The sequence below is a fragment of the Channa argus genome, unplaced genomic scaffold (assembly GCF_033026475.1).
Source record: "Channa argus isolate prfri unplaced genomic scaffold, Channa argus male v1.0 Contig011, whole genome shotgun sequence".
Taxonomy (NCBI): Eukaryota; Metazoa; Chordata; class Actinopteri; order Anabantiformes; family Channidae; genus Channa; species Channa argus.
Genome location: NW_027125230.1, coordinates 776,891 through 789,563, shown reverse-complemented (window position 1 = coordinate 789,563; position 12,673 = coordinate 776,891). Strand labels below are relative to the sequence as shown.

The window sequence follows — 12,673 nt, the reverse complement described above, 5'->3', positions numbered from 1 at the left end:
TGTTTGACACTTTCTTTCGTTTAAAATAAATATCATTCTGTTGGAACATCTCAATCCTGGATTTTGGTTTGGGGATCGGAGAGGGAACATGCAAATTTATCTTTGTATGTTTCACCCTGACCCCCTAGACAGGGGCGTAACAGACCAGTACAGTTATAGTACTTTGTACTTTGCCACATTTATCTTCTTCTTAGCAAGTGTCATGCATTCTGCTTCTCTAGCGTTTTTAAGAGCTGTTGATGATGTCAAATGCATGTTACGGCCACACTGCTCTCTAAGCGCCCGATCTCGTCCGATCTCGGCAGCCAAATAGGGCCGGGGCTGGTTAGTACTTCGTAGGAAGACCGCCTGGGAATACCAGGTGCTGTAAGCTTTTTTGCTTGGGTTTACGGGCAGCACAAGCTGGTGTTACTGCCTATTTATTCATAGAAATTGTTCTATATTTTCATCAAATTTTGTTCTTTCATTGCTGTTTTGCTACTTTATTGGTTTGCCAACCAACGTGCTTCATTACTAGTAGACCATGTTACGGTCCTGGCCATATGTGTTCTTTTTATTTTCTTGTTCTTATAGGTGCCCTGCCTGATTGACTGGATTGGGGGGCAGTACAGGAAGCTGATTGGTCCATCCTACACTTCCTGGAGTTTTAAAAGTACGGTTCCCAACAGCTAGCGAGGCTTTTTCTGGCATCAGCACCTGTTTGCTGTTCTTGGTTTCCAAACCTTATTTAGCATTTTTGAATTGTTAGGTTTTGTGCCGTGGTTTTGTTTATAAATTGTATATTTTATAAAGAGTATTAAATCTGTAGGGGTGAACTGCCATTTTCTTTGGACTGTTTTCACATTAGGGAGTTAGGGTTAGCGACTGTCTTTTGGTTTGTTTATTTCTATCAGGCTAGCTAGCACTTTCTGTGGGAAATGGCTTATTTTGTTTATTATGTTGGCCTTGGTTCGCCCTGAGTTGTAGTGTCATGTTTTGTTTGACACTTTCTTTCGTTTAAAATAAATATCATTCTGTTGGAACATCTCGATCCTGGATTTTGGTTTGGGGATCGGAGAGGGAAAATGCTAATTTATCTTTGTATGTTGCACCCTGACCCCCTAGACAGGGGCGTAACAGACCAGTACAGTTATAGTACTTTGTACTTTGACACATTTATCTTCTTCTTAGCAAGTGTCATGCATTCTGCTTCTCTAGCGTTTTTAAGAGCTGTTGATGATGTGAAATGCAGCTTACGGCCACACCGCTCTCTAAGCGCCCGATCTCGTCCGATCTCGGCAGCCAAATTGGGCCGGGCCTGGTTAGTACTTGGTAGGAAGACCGCCTGGGAATACCAGGTGCTGTAAGCTTTTTTGCTTGGGTTTACGGGCAGCACAAGCTGGTGTTACTGCCTATTTATTCATAGAAATTGTTCTATATTTTCATCAAATTTTGTTCTTTCATTGCTGTTTTGCTACTTTATTGGTTTGTCAACCATCGTGCTTCATTACTAATAGACCATGTTACGGTCCTGGCCATATGTGTTGTTTTTATTTTCTTGTTCTTATAGGTGCCCTGCCTGATTGGCCGGATTGGGGGGCAGTACAGGAGGCTGATTGGTCCATCCTACACTTGCTGGAGTTTTAAAAGTACGGTTCCCAACAGCTAGCGAGGCTCTTTCTGGCATCAGCACCTGTTTGCTGTTCTTGGTTTCCAAACCTTATTTAGCATTTTTGAATTGTTAGGTTTTGTGCCGTGGTTTTGTTTATAAATTGTATATTTTGTAAATAGTATTAAATCTGTAGGGGTGGACTGCCATTTTTCTTTTGATTGTTTTCTCTTGTTTTCACATTAGGGAGTTAGGGTTAGCGACTGTCTTTTGGTTTGTTTATTTCTATCAGGCTAGCTAGCACTTTCTGTGGGAAATGGCTTATTTTGTTTATTATGTTGGCCTTGGTTCGCCCTGAGTTGTAGTGTCATGTTTTGTTTGACACTTTCTTTCGTTTAAAATAAATATCATTCTGTTGGAACATCTCAATCCTGGATTTTGGTTTGGGGATCGGAGAGGGAACATGCTAATTTATCTTTGTATGTTGCACCCTGACCCCCTGGACAGGGGCGTAACAGACCAGTACAGTTATAGTACTTTGTACTTTGCCACATTTATCTTCTTCTTAGCTAGTTTCATGCACTCTGCTTCTCCAACGTTTTTAAGAGCTGTTGATGATGTCAAATGCAGCTTACGGCCACACCGCTCTCTAAGCGCCCGATCTCGTCCGATCTCGGCAGCCAAATAGAGCCGGGCCTGGTTAGTACTTGGTAGGAAGACCGCCTGGGAATACCAGGTGTTGTAAGCTTTTTTGCTTGGGTTTACGGGCAGCACAAGCTGGTGTTACTGCCTATTTATTCATAGAAATTGTTCTATATTTTCATCAAATTTTGTTCTTTCATTGCTGTTTTGTTAGTTTATTGGTTTGCCAACCATCGTGCTTCATTACTAGTAGACCATGTTACGGTCCTGGCCATATGTGTTGTTTTTATTTTGTTGTTCTTATAGGTGCCCTGCCTGATTGGCTGGATTGGGGGGCAGTACAGGAAGCTGATTGGTCCATCCTACACTTCCTGGAGTTTTAAAAGTACGGTTCCCAACAGCTAGCGAGGCTCTTTCTGGCATCAGCACCTGTTTGCTGTTCTTGGTTTCCAAACCTTATTTAGCATTTTTGAATTGTTAGGTTTTGTGCCGTGGTTTTGTTTATAAATTGTATATTTTGTAAATAGTATTAAATCTGTAGGGGTGAACTGCCATTTTCTTTGGACTGTTTTCACATTAGGGAGTTAGGGTTAGCGACTGTCTTTTGGTTTGTTTATTTCTATCAGGCTAGCTAGCACTTTCTGTGGGAAATGGCTTATTTTGTTTATTATGTTGGCCTTGGTTCGCCCTGAGTTGTAGTGTCATGTTTTGTTTGACACTTTCTTTCGTTTAAAATAAATATCATTCTGTTGGAACATCTCGATCCTGGATTTTGGTTTGGGGATCGGAGAGGGAAAATGCTAATTTATCTTTGTATGTTGCACCCTGACCCCCTAGACAGGGGCGTAACAGACCAGTACAGTTATAGTACTTTGTACTTTGACACATTTATCTTCTTCTTAGCAAGTGTCATGCATTCTGCTTCTCTAGCGTTTTTAAGAGCTGTTGATGATGTGAAATGCAGCTTACGGCCACTCCGCTCTCTAAGCGTCCGATCTCGGCAGCCAAATTGGGCCGGGCCTGGTTAGTACTTGGTAGGAAGACCGCCTGGGAATACCAGGTGCTGTAAGCTTTTTTGCTTGGGTTTACGGGCAGCACAAGCTGGTGTTACTGCCTATTTATTCATAGAAATTGTTCTATATTTTCATCAAATTTTGTTCTTTCATTGCTGTTTTGTTACTTTATTGGTTTGCCAACCATCGTGCTTCATTACTAGTAGACCATGATACGGTCCTGGCCATATGTGTTGTTTTTATTTTCTTGTTCTTATAGGTGCCCTGCCTGATTGGCCGGATTGGGGGGCAGTACAGGAGGCTGATTGGTCCATCCTACACTTGCTGGAGTTTTAAAAGTACGGTTCCCAACAGCTAGCGAGGCTCTTTCTGGCATCAGCACCTTTTTGCTGTTCTTGGTTTCCAAACCTTATTTAGCATTTTTGAATTGTTAGGTATTGTGCCCTGGTTTTGTTTATAAATTGTATATTTTGTAAATAGTATTAAATCTGTAGGGGTGGACTGCCATTTTTCTTTTGATTGTTTTCTCTTGTTTTCACATTAGGGAGTTAGGGTTAGCGACTGTCTTTTGGTTTGTTTATTTCTATCAGGCTAGCTAGCACTTTCTGTGGGAAATGGCTTATTTTGTTTATTATGTTGGCCTTGGTTCGCCCTGAGTTGTAGTGTCATGTTTTGTTTGACACTTTCTTTCGTTTAAAATAAATATCATTCTGTTGGAACATCTCAATCCTGGATTTTGGTTTGGGGATCGGAGAGGGAACATGCAAATTTATCTTTGTATGTTTCACCCTGACCCCCTAGACAGGGGCGTAACAGACCAGTACAGTTATAGTACTTTGTACTTTGCCATATTTATCTTCTTCTTAGCAAGTGTCATGCATTCTGCTTCTCTAGCGTTTTTAAGAGCTGTTGATGATGTCAAATGCAGCTTACGGCCACACCGCTCTCTAAGCGCCCGATCTCGTCCGATCTCGGCAGCCAAATAGAGCCGGGCCTGGTTAGTACTTGGTAGGAAGACCGCCTGGGAATACCAGGTGCTGTAAGCTTTTTTGCTTGGGTTTACGGGCAGCACAAGCTGGTGTTACTGCCTATTTATTCATAGAAATTGTTCTATATTTTCATCAAATTTTGTTCTTTCATTGCTGTTTTGTTAGTTTATTGGTTTGCCAACCATCGTGCTTCATTACTAGTAGACCATGTTACGGTCCTGGCCATATGTGTTGTTTTTATTTTCTTGTTCTTATAGGTGCCCTGCCTGATTGGCTGGATTGGGGGGCAGTACAGGAAGCTGATTGGTCCATCCTACACTTCCTGGAGTTTTAAAAGTACGTTTCCCAACAGCTAGCGAGGCTCTTTCTGGCATCAGCACCTGTTTGCTGTTCTTGGTTTCCAAACCTTATTTAGCATTTTTGAATTGTTAGGTTTTGTGCCGTGGTTTTGTTTATAAATTGTATATTTTGTAAATAGTATTAAATCTGTAGGGGTGGACTGCCATTTTTCTTTTGATTGTTTTCTCTTGTTTTCACATTAGGGAGTTAGGGTTAGCGACTGTCTTTTGGTTTGTTTCTTTCTATCAGGCTAGCTAGCACTTTCTGTGGGAAATGGCTTATTTTGTTTATTATGTTGGCCTTGGTTCGCCCTGAGTTGTAGTGTCATGTTTTGTTTGACACTTTCTTTCGTTTAAAATAAATATCATTCTGTTGGAACATCTCAATCCTGGATTTTGGTTTGGGGATCGGAGAGGGAACATGCAAATTTATCTTTGTATGTTTCACCCTGACCCCCTAGACAGGGGCGTAACAGACCAGTACAGTTATAGTACTTTGTACTTTGCCACATTTATCTTCTTCTTAGCAAGTGTCATGCATTCTTCTTCTCTAGCGTTTTTAAGAGCTGTTGATGATGTCAAATGCATGTTACGGCCACACTGCTCTCTAAGCGCCCGATCTCGTCCGATCTCGGCAGCCAAATAGGGCCGGGGCTGGTTAGTACTTCGTAGGAAGACCGCCTGGGAATACCAGGTGCTGTAAGCTTTTTTGCTTGGGTTTACGGGCAGCACAAGCTGGTGTTACTGCCTATTTATTCATAGAAATTGTTCTATATTTTCATCAAATTTTGTTCTTTCATTGCTGTTTTGCTACTTTATTGGTTTGCCAACCAACGTGCTTCATTACTAGTAGACCATGTTACGGTCCTGGCCATATGTGTTGTTTTTATTTTCTTGTTCTTATAGGTGCCCTGCCTGATTGACTGGATTGGGGGGCAGTACAGGAAGCTGATTGGTCCATCCTACACTTCCTGGAGTTTTAAAAGTACGGTTCCCAACAGCTAGCGAGGCTTTTTCTGGCATCAGCACCTGTTTGCTGTTCTTGGTTTCCAAACCTTATTTAGCATTTTTGAATTGTTAGGTTTTGTGCCGTGGTTTTGTTTATAAATTGTATATTTTGTAAATAGTATTAAATCTGTAGGGGTGAACTGCCATTTTCTTTGGACTGTTTTCACATTAGGGAGTTAGGGTTAGCGACTGTCTTTTGGTTTGTTTATTTCTATCAGGCTAGCTAGCACTTTCTGTGGGAAATGGCTTATTTTGTTTATTATGTTGGCCTTGGTTCGCCCTGAGTTGTAGTGTCATGTTTTGTTTGACACTTTCTTTCGTTTAAAATAAATATCATTCTGTTGGAACATCTCGATCCTGGATTTTGGTTTGGGGATCGGAGAGGGAAAATGCTAATTTATCTTTGTATGTTGCACCCTGACCCCCTAGACAGGGGCGTAACAGACCAGTACAGTTATAGTACTTTGTACTTTGACACATTTATCTTCTTCTTAGCAAGTGTCATGCATTCTGCTTCTCTAGCGTTTTTAAGAGCTGTTGATGATGTGAAATGCAGCTTACGGCCACACCGCTCTCTAAGCGCCCGATCTCGTCCGATCTCGGCAGCCAAATTGGGCCGGGCCTGGTTAGTACTTGGTAGGAAGACCGCCTGGGAATACCAGGTGCTGTAAGCTTTTTTGCTTGGGTTTACGGGCAGCACAAGCTGGTGTTACTGCCTATTTATTCATAGAAATTGTTCTATATTTTCATCAAATTTTGTTCTTTCATTGCTGTTTTGCTACTTTATTGGTTTGTCAACCATCGTGCTTCATTACTAATAGACCATGTTACGGTCCTGGCCATATGTGTTGTTTTTATTTTCTTGTTCTTATAGGTGCCCTGCCTGATTGGCCGGATTGGGGGGCAGTACAGGAGGCTGATTGGTCCATCCTACACTTGCTGGAGTTTTAAAAGTACGGTTCCCAACAGCTAGCGAGGCTCTTTCTGGCATCAGCACCTGTTTGCTGTTCTTGGTTTCCAAACCTTATTTAGCATTTTTGAATTGTTAGGTTTTGTGCCGTGGTTTTGTTTATAAATTGTATATTTTGTAAATAGTATTAAATCTGTAGGGGTGGACTGCCATTTTTCTTTTGATTGTTTTCTCTTGTTTTCACATTAGGGAGTTAGGGTTAGCGACTGTCTTTTGGTTTGTTTATTTCTATCAGGCTAGCTAGCACTTTCTGTGGGAAATGGCTTATTTTGTTTATTATGTTGGCCTTGGTTCGCCCTGAGTTGTAGTGTCATGTTTTGTTTGACACTTTCTTTCGTTTAAAATAAATATCATTCTGTTGGAACATCTCAATCCTGGATTTTGGTTTGGGGATCGGAGAGGGAACATGCTAATTTATCTTTGTATGTTGCACCCTGACCCCCTGGACAGGGGCGTAACAGACCAGTACAGTTATAGTACTTTGTACTTTGCCACATTTATCTTCTTCTTAGCTAGTTTCATGCACTCTGCTTCTCCAACGTTTTTAAGAGCTGTTGATGATGTCAAATGCAGCTTACGGCCACACCGCTCTCTAAGCGCGCGATCTCGTCCGATCTCGGCAGCCAAATAGAGCCGGGCCTGGTTAGTACTTGGTAGGAAGACCGCCTGGGAATACCAGGTGCTGTAAGCTTTTTTGCTTGGGTTTACGGGCAGCACAAGCTGGTGTTACTGCCTATTTATTCATAGAAATTGTTCTATATTTTCATCAAATTTTGTTCTTTCATTACTGTTTTGCTACTTTATTGGTTTGTCAACCATCGTGCTTCATTACTAGTAGACCATGTTACGGTCCTGGCCATATGTGTTGTTTTTATTTTCTTGTTCTTATAGGTGCCCTGCCTGATTGGCCGGATTGGGGGGCAGTACAGGAGGCTGATTGGTCCATCCTACACTTGCTGGAGTTTTAAAAGTACGGTTCCCAACAGCTAGCGAGGCTCTTTCTGGCATCAGCACCTGTTTGCTGTTCTTGGTTTCCAAACCTTATTTAGCATTTTTGAATTGTTAGGTTTTGTGCCCTGGTTTTGTTTATAAATTGTATATTTTGTAAATAGTATTAAATCTGTAGGGGTGGACTGCCATTTTTCTTTTGATTGTTTTCTCTTGTTTTCACATTAGGGAGTTAGGGTTAGCGACTGTCTTTTGGTTTGTTTATTTCTATCAGGCTAGCTAGCACTTTCTGTGGGAAATGGCTTATTTTGTTTATTATGTTGGCCTTGGTTCGCCCTGAGTTGTAGTGTCATGTTTTGTTTGACACTTTCTTTTGTTTAAAATAAATATCATTCTGTTGGAACATCTCGATCCTGGATTTTGGTTTGGGGATCGGAGAGGGAAAATGCTAATTTATCTTTGTATGTTGCACCCTGACCCCCTAGACAGGGGCGTAACAGACCAGTACAGTTATAGTACTTTGTACTTTGACACATTTATCTTCTTCTTAGCAAGTGTCATGCATTCTGCTTCTCTAGCGTTTTTAAGAGCTGTTGATGATGTGAAATGTAGCTTACGGCCACACCGCTCTCTAAGCGCCCGATCTCGTCCGATCTCGGCAGCCAAATTGGGCCGGGCCTGGTTAGTACTTGGTAGGAAGACCGCCTGGGAATACCAGGTGCTGTAAGCTTTTTTGCTTGGGTTTACGGGCAGCACAAGCTGGTGTTACTGCCTATTTATTCATAGAAATTGTTCTATATTTTCATCAAATTTTGTTCTTTCATTGCTGTTTTGCTACTTTATTGGTTTGTCAACCATCGTGCTTCATTACTAATAGACCATGTTACGGTCCTGGCCATATGTGTTGTTTTTATTTTCTTGTTCTTATAGGTGCCCTGCCTGATTGGCCGGATTGGGGGGCAGTACAGGAGGCTGATTGGTCCATCCTACACTTGCTGGAGTTTTAAAAGTACGGTTCCCAACAGCTAGCGAGGCTCTTTCTGGCATCAGCACCTGTTTGCTGTTCTTGGTTTCCAAACCTTATTTAGCATTTTTGAATTGTTAGGTTTTGTGCCGTGGTTTTGTTTATAAATTGTATATTTTGTAAATAGTATTAAATCTGTAGGGGTGGACTGCCATTTTTCTTTTGATTGTTTTCTCTTGTTTTCACATTAGGGAGTTAGGGTTAGCGACTGTCTTTTGGTTTGTTTATTTCTATCAGGCTAGCTAGCACTTTCTGTGGGAAATGGCTTATTTTGTTTATTATGTTGGCCTTGGTTCGCCCTGAGTTGTAGTGTCATGTTTTGTTTGACACTTTCTTTCGTTTAAAATAAATATCATTCTGTTGGAACATCTCAATCCTGGATTTTGGTTTGGGGATCGGAGAGGGAACATGCTAATTTATCTTTGTATGTTGCACCCTGACCCCCTGGACAGGGGCGTAACAGACCAGTACAGTTATAGTACTTTGTACTTTGCCACATTTATCTTCTTCTTAGCTAGTTTCATGCACTCTGCTTCTCCAACGTTTTTAAGAGCTGTTGATGATGTCAAATGCAGCTTACGGCCACACCGCTCTCTAAGCGCGCGATCTCGTCCGATCTCGGCAGCCAAATAGGGCCGGGGCTGGTTAGTACTTCGTAGGAAGACCGCCTGGGAATACCAGGTGCTGTAAGCTTTTTTGCTTGGGTTTACGGGCAGCACAAGCTGGTGTTACTGCCTATTTATTCATAGAAATTGTTCTATATTTTCATCAAATTTTGTTCTTTCATTGCTGTTTTGCTACTTTATTGGTTTGCCAACCAACGTGCTTCATTACTAGTAGACCATGTTACGGTCCTGGCCATATGTGTTGTTTTTATTTTCTTGTTCTTATAGGTGCCCTGCCTGATTGACTGGATTGGGGGGCAGTACAGGAAGCTGATTGGTCCATCCTACACTTCCTGGAGTTTTAAAAGTACGGTTCCCAACAGCTAGCGAGGCTTTTTCTGGCATCAGCACCTGTTTGCTGTTCTTGGTTTCCAAACCTTATTTAGCATTTTTGAATTGTTAGGTTTTGTGCCGTGGTTTTGTTTATAAATTGTATATTTTGTAAATAGTATTAAATCTGTAGGGGTGAACTGCCATTTTCTTTGGACTGTTTTCACATTAGGGAGTTAGGGTTAGCGACTGTCTTTTGGTTTGTTTATTTCTATCAGGCTAGCTAGCACTTTCTGTGGGAAATGGCTTATTTTGTTTATTATGTTGGCCTTGGTTCGCCCTGAGTTGTAGTGTCATGTTTTGTTTGACACTTTCTTTCGTTTAAAATAAATATCATTCTGTTGGAACATCTCGATCCTGGATTTTGGTTTGGGGATCGGAGAGGGAAAATGCTAATTTATCTTTGTATGTTGCACCCTGACCCCCTAGACAGGGGCGTAACAGACCAGTACAGTTATAGTACTTTGTACTTTGACACATTTATCTTCTTCTTAGCAAGTGTCATGCATTCTGCTTCTCTAGCGTTTTTAAGAGCTGTTGATGATGTGAAATGCAGCTTACGGCCACACCGCTCTCTAAGCGCCCGATCTCGTCCGATCTCGGCAGCCAAATTGGGCCGGGCCTGGTTAGTACTTGGTAGGAAGACCGCCTGGGAATACCAGGTGCTGTAAGCTTTTTTGCTTGGGTTTACGGGCAGCACAAGCTGGTGTTACTGCCTATTTATTCATAGAAATTGTTCTATATTTTCATCAAATTTTGTTCTTTCATTGCTGTTTTGCTACTTTATTGGTTTGTCAACCATCGTGCTTCATTACTAATAGACCATGTTACGGTCCTGGCCATATGTGTTGTTTTTATTTTCTTGTTCTTATAGGTGCCCTGCCTGATTGGCCGGATTGGGGGGCAGTACAGGAGGCTGATTGGTCCATCCTACACTTGCTGGAGTTTTAAAAGTACGGTTCCCAACAGCTAGCGAGGCTCTTTCTGGCATCAGCACCTGTTTGCTGTTCTTGGTTTCCAAACCTTATTTAGCATTTTTGAATTGTTAGGTTTTGTGCCGTGGTTTTGTTTATAAATTGTATATTTTGTAAATAGTATTAACTCTGTAGGGGTGGACTGCCATTTTTCTTTTGATTGTTTTCTCTTGTTTTCACATTAGGGAGTTAGGGTTAGCGACTGTCTTTTGGTTTGTTTATTTCTATCAGGCTAGCTAGCACTTTCTGTGGGAAATGGCTTATTTTGTTTATTATGTTGGCCTTGGTTCGCCCTGAGTTGTAGTGTCATGTTTTGTTTGACACTTTCTTTCGTTTAAAATAAATATCATTCTGTTGGAACATCTCAATCCTGGATTTTGGTTTGGGGATCGGAGAGGGAACATGCTAATTTATCTTTGTATGTTGCACCCTGACCCCCTGGACAGGGGCGTAACAGACCAGTACAGTTATAGTACTTTGTACTTTGCCACATTTATCTTCTTCTTAGCTAGTTTCATGCACTCTGCTTCTCCAACGTTTTTAAGAGCTGTTGATGATGTCAAATGCAGCTTACGGCCACACCGCTCTCTAAGCGCGCGATCTCGTCCGATCTCGGCAGCCAAATAGAGCCGGGCCTGGTTAGTACTTGGTAGGAAGACCGCCTGGGAATACCAGGTGCTGTAAGCTTTTTTGCTTGGGTTTACGGGCAGCACAAGCTGGTGTTACTGCCTATTTATTCATAGAAATTGTTCTATATTTTCATCAAATTTTGTTCTTTCATTACTGTTTTGCTACTTTATTGGTTTGTCAACCATCGTGCTTCATTACTAGTAGACCATGTTACGGTCCTGGCCATATGTGTTGTTTTTATTTTCTTGTTCTTATAGGTGCCCTGCCTGATTGGCCGGATTGGGGGGCAGTACAGGAGGCTGATTGGTCCATCCTACACTTGCTGGAGTTTTAAAAGTACGGTTCCCAACAGCTAGCGAGGCTCTTTCTGGCATCAGCACCTGTTTGCTGTTCTTGGTTTCCAAACCTTATTTAGCATTTTTGAATTGTTAGGTTTTGTGCCCTGGTTTTGTTTATAAATTGTATATTTTGTAAATAGTATTAAATCTGTAGGGGTGGACTGCCATTTTTCTTTTGATTGTTTTCTCTTGTTTTCACATTAGGGAGTTAGGGTTAGCGACTGTCTTTTGGTTTGTTTATTTCTATCAGGCTAGCTAGCACTTTCTGTGGGAAATGGCTTATTTTGTTTATTATGTTGGCCTTGGTTCGCCCTGAGTTGTAGTGTCATGTTTTGTTTGACACTTTCTTTCGTTTAAAATAAATATCATTCTGTTGGAACATCTCGATCCTGGATTTTGGTTTGGGGATCGGAGAGGGAAAATGCTAATTTATCTTTGTATGTTGCACCCTGACCCCCTAGACAGGGGCGTAACAGACCAGTACAGTTATAGTACTTTGTACTTTGACACATTTATCTTCTTCTTAGCAAGTGTCATGCATTCTGCTTCTCTAGCGTTTTTAAGAGCTGTTGATGATGTGAAATGTAGCTTACGGCCACACCGCTCTCTAAGCGCCCGATCTCGTCCGATCTCGGCAGCCAAATTGGGCCGGGCCTGGTTAGTACTTGGTAGGAAGACCGCCTGGGAATACCAGGTGCTGTAAGCTTTTTTGCTTGGGTTTACGGGCAGCACAAGCTGGTGTTACTGCCTATTTATTCATAGAAATTGTTCTATATTTTCATCAAATTTTGTTCTTTCATTGCTGTTTTGCTACTTTATTGGTTTGTCAACCATCGTGCTTCATTACTAATAGACCATGTTACGGTCCTGGCCATATGTGTTGTTTTTATTTTCTTGTTCTTATAGGTGCCCTGCCTGATTGGCCGGATTGGGGGGCAGTACAGGAGGCTGATTGGTCCATCCTACACTTGCTGGAGTTTTAAAAGTACGGTTCCCAACAGCTAGCGAGGCTCTTTCTGGCATCAGCACCTGTTTGCTGTTCTTGGTTTCCAAACCTTATTTAGCATTTTTGAATTGTTAGGTTTTGTGCCGTGGTTTTGTTTATAAATTGTATATTTTGTAAATAGTATTAAATCTGTAGGGGTGGACTGCCATTTTTCTTTTGATTGTTTTCTCTTGTTTTCACATTAGGGAGTTAGGGTTAGCGACTGTCTTT

The 12,673-nt window shown here is 41.5% G+C and overlaps 12 pseudogenes; all 12 read left to right on the top strand.

Moving 5' to 3' along the window:
- Positions 1–254: 254 nt before the first annotated feature.
- LOC137111698 (5S ribosomal RNA) lies at positions 255–373 on the top strand (annotated as a pseudogene).
- Positions 374–1,230: 857 nt separating this feature from the next.
- Positions 1,231–1,349, top strand: LOC137112177 (5S ribosomal RNA; annotated as a pseudogene).
- Positions 1,350–2,217: 868 nt separating this feature from the next.
- On the top strand, positions 2,218–2,336 carry LOC137112073 (5S ribosomal RNA; annotated as a pseudogene).
- Positions 2,337–4,170: 1,834 nt separating this feature from the next.
- LOC137111940 (5S ribosomal RNA) lies at positions 4,171–4,289 on the top strand (annotated as a pseudogene).
- An 868-nt stretch (positions 4,290–5,157) lies between these two features.
- Positions 5,158–5,276, top strand: LOC137111697 (5S ribosomal RNA; annotated as a pseudogene).
- An 857-nt stretch (positions 5,277–6,133) lies between these two features.
- Positions 6,134–6,252, top strand: LOC137112176 (5S ribosomal RNA; annotated as a pseudogene).
- Positions 6,253–7,120: 868 nt separating this feature from the next.
- On the top strand, positions 7,121–7,239 carry LOC137112152 (5S ribosomal RNA; annotated as a pseudogene).
- Positions 7,240–8,107: 868 nt separating this feature from the next.
- On the top strand, positions 8,108–8,226 carry LOC137112175 (5S ribosomal RNA; annotated as a pseudogene).
- Positions 8,227–9,094: 868 nt separating this feature from the next.
- Positions 9,095–9,213, top strand: LOC137111607 (5S ribosomal RNA; annotated as a pseudogene).
- An 857-nt stretch (positions 9,214–10,070) lies between these two features.
- LOC137112174 (5S ribosomal RNA) lies at positions 10,071–10,189 on the top strand (annotated as a pseudogene).
- Positions 10,190–11,057: 868 nt separating this feature from the next.
- LOC137112151 (5S ribosomal RNA) lies at positions 11,058–11,176 on the top strand (annotated as a pseudogene).
- Positions 11,177–12,044: 868 nt separating this feature from the next.
- On the top strand, positions 12,045–12,163 carry LOC137112173 (5S ribosomal RNA; annotated as a pseudogene).
- The last annotated feature ends 510 nt before the right edge of the window (positions 12,164–12,673 follow it).